The sequence below is a fragment of the Grammomys surdaster genome, unplaced genomic scaffold, assembly GCF_004785775.1.
Source record: "Grammomys surdaster isolate TR1022 unplaced genomic scaffold, NIH_TR_1.0 124917, whole genome shotgun sequence".
NCBI classification, from domain to species: domain Eukaryota; kingdom Metazoa; phylum Chordata; class Mammalia; order Rodentia; family Muridae; genus Grammomys; species Grammomys surdaster.
The window spans coordinates 160210-170247 of record NW_021619849.1 but is presented as its reverse complement, the minus strand read 5'-3'; the positions used below and the strand labels follow the sequence as shown (position 1 = coordinate 170247).

General features: G+C 41.3%; 1 pseudogene; it reads right to left on the bottom strand.

Moving 5' to 3' along the window:
- Nucleotides 1–520: 520 nt before the first annotated feature.
- LOC114636796 lies at nucleotides 521–3763 on the bottom strand (annotated as a pseudogene).
- Nucleotides 3764–10038: the final 6275 nt, after the last annotated feature.

Here is a 10038-nt window from a genome sequence, read left to right as displayed (position 1 = left end):
CACTCCAAGCTTAAGGTCAGCTATGTTCCTTGGCAATGAACTTTACTCTGTTATAGGCAATGTCTTTTATTGTTCCATCTGGCACTTGCTAACACCATTCTTGAAGAACCTAGAAATGAAGGTCAGTCACTCTGTTTATCAGGAATAGAATCAAATAAACAATTTTGGAAAAATGACCAAGAAATTCTGGTTCATCACCATTTCCATATCTAATGGTTCCTTCAAGATAAAACATAACTCTTCCTCCCATGACAGGTTTCCAACTGAGGAGATTAAAGAAAAAAAGAAAAGTTCGTCACCTTTTCCCCAAATTGTCATTCATACTGGTAAAAGAGCCAGTCTTGTTAGCAGCTAGGTATTGTACTGCCTTTCATTCGGTGGACAGTCAGGGTCCAATGAAAGTGGCACATTCATGGTCTAGGCGATGAATGATGGCAATGGCGGCTCAAGAGTTGAGACTCAATGTGTGGAGGGACAGGAACATGTCAGCACAAGCCAGTCAGAGTCTGACTGCCACAAGTTAAAATTCATCACTTTCTGCCTCATGAAGCTGTGTGTCATCTGCAGCTGTCATACTGCTCTCCTGGGATTCATCTGTCCTCATGATCTGTTCCTCTTGGGTTATTGACTCCTCATCATCTGGAAGGTAGCACTTGTCAATTGCCTCTTTAATCTGATTATTGGCTCCCTTAGGATCTCAATCCATAGCCCAAGAGAAATTCATCAAGGCGAGATGAGTTTGACCCAACTTCTTGTAAACCTTTCCTATTAAGAAGTAAACCAGGGATTCTTTGGGGACAATCTGTTTCAGTTCTTCAAGTTCTTGAAAAGCAGACTTGTATTTTTCATTTGCAAATAAAACTGAGGCTCTGTGAAATTTGTATAGAAGGTTCTTGGGATCAATAACAATGGCTTTCTTTAGGCTATCCAAGTCCTTCTCAGACTTCTTTAGTGCATGCTCAACATATATGAATGTAAGTAGGTGCCTGTAGTGGCTTGCAGAGTCAGATCCTCTGGAACTCAAATTACAGGTGGTTGTGAGCTGCCCAAAGAAAATGCTAGGTACCAAACCTCTCTGCTTAACCACTGAGCCACTTCTCCAGCCCCATGATTTGATCTTTATGGTAGGTATTTTCCATGAAGTTACTTCAATGTGGCAAAGTAAAACTGAATTCTGAGGGTTGATATCAAGTGCTTTCTGGAAATGCATTTCTGAGAGGCTGAATTTCTCTTGCTTGTAATAAATCACTCCTAAACCATACTATGCATTATAATGTCTGGGATTTACTCTTACAGCATTTTGAAAACACGCTAATGCTTTGTCTAGTTCTTCAGTTAACACAAACTCATGTCCTAATAGAGTATAGGCATAAGCATAATTTGGATTGACCTGGATAGCTCTTTGGAAGAATTTAATTGCTCTATCATGCTTCCATTGTAGACTGAAACAATTCCCTGCAGCACACCAGGCCTCGGGTGAATTCTTATCCATGTCTGTTAAATCTTTTGAAATAACTGAAAGAACATCTTTCTGAAGATGCCAGAGTGTTGTAGTAGATATCCATACCTTCAACTCTGAAACTTTCAATCCTTCTAACTTCTGAGAATATTCTTTCTGCCTGCATATATCCTGAAAGTTCAAAATTAGCCTGTCCAATCTGGCACAGGATCCAACCAGTACTGTAGTGGTAAGAAGGTAGGTGGCTCAAAAATATTTACAGCTTCTTTGCAGTTGTATGAACACAAAGCTAAATAACCTTTTCCCATTTCACAAAGAAGCTTCATCAAACCTGCTGCTGCCTTCTGTAGGTGAAATGCCTGAATCTTGAGTTGTGATTGTGGTTATTTTCCCTTCTGAAATGATAGAAGAGTCCAATTTTGTAATTTCCAGACTATCGTTTATGTTGGGTTGAGTTATTCCTCCTTTATTAGTTTTACTTTTTGGTTTTCTGTTTGGGATTTTAGGTGGAAACTTCATTTTTAACTTTTTGCTATTCTCCTTGGTTGTAGAACTGTCACTAGTGAAAAGGCAGGAACTTCTTCTTTGAGGCAATGCGTTCGGGGGAGATGTAGTAGTGGGGCTCAATACCTGAGGTGTTGTACTTGTTTGTGGGCCAGAACTGTTATGGCCAGGTCTCAGGACCTCCAAGATATCTCAAAGAATTGCAACATCTGATGTAAAGATACATAAGAGCCTTTATTTCAATCCCAGGTTTGGACGGCAAGTTGCACAAAGCGAAGTTGCAGGCCCTATGTCTAGGTGGGTAGGGGAATATATACAAAACAGGTTACATAGTGGGAGGGAAGTGGCAGATAAGAAAAAGCTTTAATGTTCTTACAAACCAGTCCCAGCTGCCTGGGGAATCTTAATTGACATGCTTTCTCTCTAAAGAGAAAGCATGGTTTTTCCCCAGGCCATTGGGAAGTGTTTGGCCTTCTATCAGAGAGGGTGGCATAGAGGCTACTGCATTGTCTTTTTGTTTATCTGTTCTCAAACTGATACCATCGTTCCTAGGCTAAGGGTGCTATTAGGGTAAGGATTTGTGGCCTTTGGCGCTGGCAGCGTCTTTTGGAAAGAGTCAGGTGGTGGGATGAGGAATTTCTATGTGTGTGGGCTGAGGGGGGTGTAGGGGAAAGGGCTGTGGCTGCAGCAAGCGCAAGCCTGCTAGGCCTCTGGGATAGTGCCAAAGCTGCCACTGGCCTTTGGCTGTTTCTCTCGGCTCCTTCAGAACTCTGTGTGCAACAAGTACTGGTATGACCTCTCGATTATTTCCACTCTGTGAGAAGACAGACTTTGTTCCAGTTTGGCCCATTCTTGAAACAGACTTTTTTGTAGGTGCTCCGGTGGATGGCACGTCAATTACAGAAGGTGTATTACTGTAGTTTTGTAAATAGGATCCATCTCCAGGACTTGGGGTTTCTAATGGCAAAATCCCAAAACTTGGGGTTAATGGGCTAAGAGCAGTTGGTCCTCCTAATAAACTTTGACCAGTTTTTGGTTTATTTTGAACCTGTTTAGATAATATGGAAGTACCAGTTCCAAGGGAGACGTTATCCGGTGAAATTACAGCTGAATCAATGTTAGACACGGAGGAATCTGTATTCAAGGAGAACTTTGAATTGGAAGATTCTAAATTCAGTCTGTTTAATTCAATTGTATCTTGGGGTGTTTCTGTAAGGACTGTCTCAGGCTGTCTGTGAGATAAACTGTGACTACTGGAGTTGTACAAGTGTTGGAAAGACAACTGCTAAAATTCTGTAGAGATGTTAATTGAGATGTTTGGTCAGGATCGGGCTTCTCACCTATTTCACATAAAGATTCAAAGGGAGACCAGAGGGAAGGATTTAAACTAAGGTTCTTTCTGGTAACATTCTGATCCTTTGGCAAGCTGATCTGTCTTGCAATATACATGTCCCGACAAGGAAAGAGTGAAGCAAGCTAAATCACCAAATTCTGACAAGATCGTCATGGCTTATTGGCTTGTTAAACACTCCACCAGATAAGATCTACAAGCTTGCTGACGTTAACACATTTTGCAAGCAGGTATTTACACTGTGGGGTGGTACAACTGTGTCCTTTCAAGAGTCTATATGCTTTATAAGCCTTTCCTGAGTGGTAGTAACAGGTTGCTAGTAAAAGCAAGGCTTCTTCTGAATGTACTTCTGCATATAATCGTTCTGTGAGGAAAACTGCCTCTCAGTAAGCATAGTGGTTTAGTACTTGCCATATAGCAGCCTGGAGAGGTTCCTGCAGCACCGTCATCCTTGAGGCGCAGACCCACTTTCTGCAGTGCCTCAGCGCCCCCCGCCCCGCCCCGCGCGCCTTCCCCCTCCCCCCTCCCCCTCCCCCCCCCCAGCGGCTCCAGTCCTGCCAGCCCTGGCTCACCAGCATCTGTTACTGGGGGATGGGGGAGGCCGAGTGGTTACCAAGACACGGAAATATCCGAAGTGGAGAAAGCGGAACAAGAGCAAGATTACTGTCGTGTGCCTTAAGCTCTACATGTGGAATATAAAATGATGCATATTTTCTTTTAGTCCCACAGATATCTCTGTGAATACTAATTACAATACTTTTACAATCTCAGCATTTATTAAAACATTCAACATATGGAACATTCATTTCACTACATGACACTGGATTGCTCAGTTGTTACATTTAAAAACACAGAAAACAGTGGCTTGGGTTTTATTTCCGAGTCATTCATTCATTCCACACAGTAGAAATAAGAGAAAATCCTTCAAGAGTAGCACACAACTGACTCTGCCGTTTGTTCAAAGAGGAGCTGGCACCGAACAAAAGATTTTACTAGCCCATATATACCTTAAGCTTATACATTCCACATAAGCTGCCGTCCTTAAATCAGATCTTTTAGGTACCAGCTCCAGGTTACATTTTAATCAGTTTAAATAGAGACAAGGACTTGAAAGTCTGGCCACTTGGGACGATGGGAGATATACACAGCAGAGAAATTACCAGGATTATTTTCTAGTGTACCAGTGCTGTTCTTTCCAAATAGTTGTTGCCAAGATTATTTTTTCTTGTTCACCTGGCAGAATTATGCTTTTTATAAAGAAGATAATGGTTAGGGTAGGACTTTATGTCATGAAGGATTTAGGATAGTAGCCAGTTTGGCTGTCCCTTGAGTTGCCCATTACAGGTATGTTCCCTGGGAAAGAAATGGGTCTAATGGTTGGTTCAAAGTCAGGGTTCCAAGTCAGGGAACGGAGACTAATGGCTGGCCACCGAATCCTAGTAAACATTTATACTCTAGCATCCTAAATTTTACCTATCTCTAACAGATTAGCAACTTCTCTTTGGAGTATTTTGGAGGCAATGTCCTGTTAGTGAGTCTAATTTGTTTGACTTAATGTCACCTAAGCAAGTTCTATTAGTAGATCTTTTATAACATTAATTCTATTACCTCAGATTCCTTCTATATAAACACATGGGTGGAATTTAGCCTGAGACATTGCCCAAACCATGTTTAAAAAAAAATTCTGATATAAGATTTGAAAAGCTGCAATACTAAAAAGGCTGAATATAGCTAGTTTTTTTTTGGTGTGTGTGGGGGAGTCAGATGTATAATTTATGCTAGCAACTTTTCATAGGCCCTGGGATGGAGTGGAAAAAATGATATGTATACAAAATGTTGTGTGATTAGGAGTGCCTGGTACTTTACCTAACTTCTGAGTTAAAGCCTGCCCACTGCAAGAAAGCATCTCACCTTTGTCCTGGCTGTCCTCATCAGCCTGATGTTTGCAGCATAGGCACTCTTGGGTCCTGTTTGTATCTTATTACATAGCAAATTCTCAATTTCAGACAGCCTTAGTTCCAATCATTGACACAAGACGCATATGTCTTAATTACCATGTTCATCTCTTCTAAATCTTTGTCGATGCTCTATATAGCTGTTTAATCATATTCTTAATTCATACTCCCCTGTCATTTTAGACTCTGTGTTCAACAATCTAAATCTCACCCATTTTAAAGTTCTTTCAAATGCTGTATTTCAAATTGGAACTTATCAGTGAATAGCTTACAATTGATATAGACTGCCTTCTAGTTGGGAAGTAGTATTTTCTTCATCTGGTGTAAATAATAAACTTGTTAGCTGAAAGAATAGCTACTTGTTTTCAGGATGAGCCAATGACAGGAAAGGCTCAGGAGAGGGCTTTTAGTTTGGAGCATCCTTCATTCATTCTAAATTCTTCTCCGTCCATGAATTTCTTCCAAGGTATGGAATCCATGGCCCCACCACATACTCAGCCCCCTTTTATGGCCAAATTGCATTTCACTGTAGTGCCCGATCAGCAAATGTTTTGGAGATAGAAAACCAGTTTGGTTCATTTCATTTCAGTGTATGGATGAGGCCTGACCTTACAAAGTCTGTTTTGTGTTTGTTCTGTAAAACACAAACCTCTTCCATGAGTTAATATCCCACAGTTCTCAGGATGGCTGGTGGGCAATGGCTGACCGTGCAGGTTTGAAAGGAGACAGTTTTTGGGAAGTTCTGTGAAGGTAGGATTGTTATACCACATCTTCAAGTCCACCCTGAAAGGAGAAGCTGTGTGTCTGCAGCTTTTTTCTCTTTGCTTTACTGGGAAGAGGGACTTCCCTGAGGGGCAGTAGCAGTTTCTCAGTCTGTCACACAGACAACTGGAAGCAGAGCTATGATTTTTATCAATTTTCGGAGGAGTGAAGTTAATCTGTTCTCATGAATAGCCCATCTCACCCTCTTTCCTCACAGTTCACAGACCCATCAACAATGGCAGTTCATCCCTGGTCTCTTTGTTACATCTGATTGCTTCTGAATTAGAAACTTCGTTAGTCTAAAAGGGTATTATTTTATTAATTATAATATTCATTTTAATGTGCGTGTGTGTGTGTGTGTGTGTGTGTGTGTGTGTGTGTGTGTATGAGTACAGGTGCTTGAGGAAGACAGAAGTCCCCCCAGAAGTCAGTGTAAGAGGCAATTTAAAGCCCCTGGATATAGGTGCTTAGAACTGGGCTCAGTAAGCACTTTTAACTGCAGAGCCATCTCTCCAAACCCTATTTATTGAACAAAATGGTCTTCAGAAGTGTCATGATGGAACGTTTCAAGACATTGTACACCATACTGGGTGTACAATGGGTTAGTAGATCTTTATAAGAGGCAGCTTCCTGCCTCCTCCACCTAAGTAAAGGCACTCCTGATTTCCATGTGGAGTTAAATCCATTACCTAGCAAGCCTAAATGACTCTGAGTTAGAGGGAAACCAGAATGATGAGGTTGGATCAAGCGCAATGGAGTTTGCTGTATTTGTTTGTTAATCAGTTATAAACAGGATTAAAGTGACAAAAAGATTGGTTAGAAGTAGTAAATTCTGAGTCTACAACTGTCCTGAGATCTGCTGGATGTAGTAGCACCTGTCTTGGAGTAGCTTCTTTTCTGGACACCACAGCCATTCCTCAGGAATGGCAGACTACCACCCCACTCCACATCAGTTGTCTCCATGAGTGAAATTGAGGAGAGCATGAGTCAAGGAAAAGGGAAGAGAAGGCTGGCCTGGGAAAAAACAATGCAGTGCAGAAGGGAGAAGGGTAAAGGCAAGGGATGGACTAAAACTCTGAGGTTAGGAACCTGAGTGAGTATCTGCCACCCAGAGAAAGCAATTCCTCTTAACCATCAAAGGGGAACCTAGCTCTTCCCAAACAAAGGTGTTCCAGCAGGCAAAATGCCCACATCCCTCCAGAGCCTGAACCACAGAAAGCTCTTGGGGGTGGAAAGTTTAATTCCCTAATCATGGGGGGGTGGGGGGTGGGGGGGGGGTGGAGACCCCCCAGGAGTCCCAGATCAGGAAGTTTAGAAGTCCTTCTCATCTGAAACATCACACAGACTCCCATCCACTACTCAGCTGTGTGAAGGTCCCTTTCTTTGACCTGCAGATCAAATCCGAGTCTTGGAATAATGATCTATCTTTTGACCAAGGGGGGAAAATTTGCATCAATACTTACTGTTTCAGGTCACTACCCTTTGTTTTCTATTTTGTTGGTATTGATGATGTTACTTTGACTTGTTTGTGGTCCGTTTCAGTTATTCAGATGGGCCTGGCCTCATAAACAACTTGACTTTTAACACTTGCAGCATTTAATATTCTTTTAGAATTCTGTGTTTTTAGTGTTTTCACTGTGTCGTGACTATGGGGATTTTCTTTTCCAGGCCTGGTGTTCTGCAGGCCTCTTGTATCTGTGTGAACATCCTTTTGTCTAGGTTTGGAAATTTTTCTTCTGTGATTTTATTGAAAATATCTCCTATGCCTTTTACTATGGCATTCACTTCTATTCGTGTAATCCAAAACCTAGGTATTTATAGGATGTCCTACAGCTTTCTCTGGGCCATGTTCTCTCCTCCTCCTCCTCCTCCTCCTCCTCCTCCTCCTCTTCCTCCTCCTCTTCCTCCTCCTTCTTTTTTTGTATTTCCTTTTAAATTTAGCCTTGGCCTCATTGAGATCCAGTTCCTCTACCTTGTCTTCCATTCCAGATTCTATTTTATACATCATATGTTCTCTTAGTGAGGCTTTTTCCTGAACACTTCATTTGTCTTATTAAAGTTTTCAGTTACAGCAAAACAGGGGATCTCCTCCCCTTTTCTTTCAGTGGAGGTGTTTGCAGTGTTCAGTGCAGAACTAAATCCTAGTAGGATTGAAATGTTGTTTCCCTCTGTGGGACCTGTAATTAGGTCCCGAGGCTGTGCATTGAGGCTTGCTTTGTGGATCAGATATTGTCTTTTGTCAATGGGGTCCTCCTGTGTGGGTTGCAGTTTGTGGGTCAGTTGTACCATACTCCACATTGCCTGTGAGTCTTTCTCAGAGTAAGAGCTGGTCCTCATCCTGTGTCTGCAGTTTTTTGAGTCACTGCATGAAGTAGAAATCCCCAAGCACCAATAGGCTTTACCCTAGTCCAGAGTGGTCTCCAGTTTGGGTCCACAGATTCTGCTTGAACTGGAAGAGGAACTTCCTGACCCCCTTTGGGTTTTGCCACTGTTATTCAATACATATATTGTTATATTAGCTACAGCAATAAGACAAAGGGTTAGAAACAAAAAAGAAAAAAAAAAGAAATGAAAATATCACTGCTTGTAGATATCATCATTCTGTAGATGCTACCAGAAAACTCTCATTTCAAATAAACATTCTCAATAAAGTTGTAGGACACTAAATCAAAATATAAAAAGTCAATAGCTTCTATGTACACCAACAATGAATTTGTTAAGAAAAAAGTAGGATAAGACTTAAAAAAACACCCCTCCCCTCAAAAGAAAAGCAAGCAAGCAAGCAACCAACAACAACAACAACAACAACAACAACAACAACAACAAAACACTCTAGGAATAAGTTTAACTAATGGAGTGAAAGACCTCCACAATGAAACTTTGAAGACAATGAAAGCAGAAACCACAGAATACACTAAGCAACGGAATCAGCTTTCATGCTCCTAGATTGGAAAAATTCATACTGTGAGTGTAATATACAGATTCAATACAACTCTAATCAAAATTCTAATGACTATTTTCACAGAACCAGAAAAAAAAACCCAAAAACTTATATGGGAACAAACATCATTTCTCTATTTCCAACCAGAAAGGAATGGAAACAGTTTAGATGTTCACCAACCAATAGATGGATGGATAATGAAAATTTGGTTCATATACACAATGGAATTTTCCTCAGCTATAAGGAAGAGCAAAATTTGGAGGGAAACAGGTGGATCAAGAAATTGTTATTTTAAGCAAGGTGATCCAAACTTAGGAAGACAAGCAGTATATGTTTCTCTCATATTTGTACCCTAGCTCAAAATGTATACCTACCTGTATGTATATAAATGTGTGAGTGTGAGCAAAGACTAAAAATCTAAGAAGGAGACCAAGGTTGATGGAAAAGAAGGTGCTGAAGACACATGTCATACAAAAGCAATAAGGAAAGTGTCTGATGAGTATACAAGAGGATGAAGTGAGTCGGGAAGACAATGAGGAAGAGAATTATACTAAAGAATACCAATAGGTAGGGTAGGTAGGAATTTTGTCCCCTCTATCAGGGTTTCCTTGGAGCTAATATTCCAGCTCTTTGTTGAGGACAAGGGTGACATATTTTCTCTGCAATCACTTCCTGCTGGAATTAGAATGCCTTTGTCAGGGCCCAGGAAGGCTAGGATATTAGCCAAAGGCCAGGAAGGATTAGGGTAATGGGATATTTATCAGAGCATCTGGTTTCCTGGCCCAGCTGAAGAGACAGGGAGCAATCACATCAACTGGACCAGTTTACATCAGCTTTCAGCAAGTCCAGGGATTTTGGGTTTTGTAGGACTACCTGGGGTTGGCATGGTGTAAATCACCTTTGGAACAGTTTGTCGTCCACAGCTGACTTCTGAATGGTGTCTCCCAGATGAGTGGAACTCTGCCAAGACAGATACAGACTAGGGACAGAAGTTAAAATACTTGAAGGAAAATATATTTACAATCCCCCCTTCAGGAGTAGGCAGTAGGCAGGGAAGCTTAGGCTG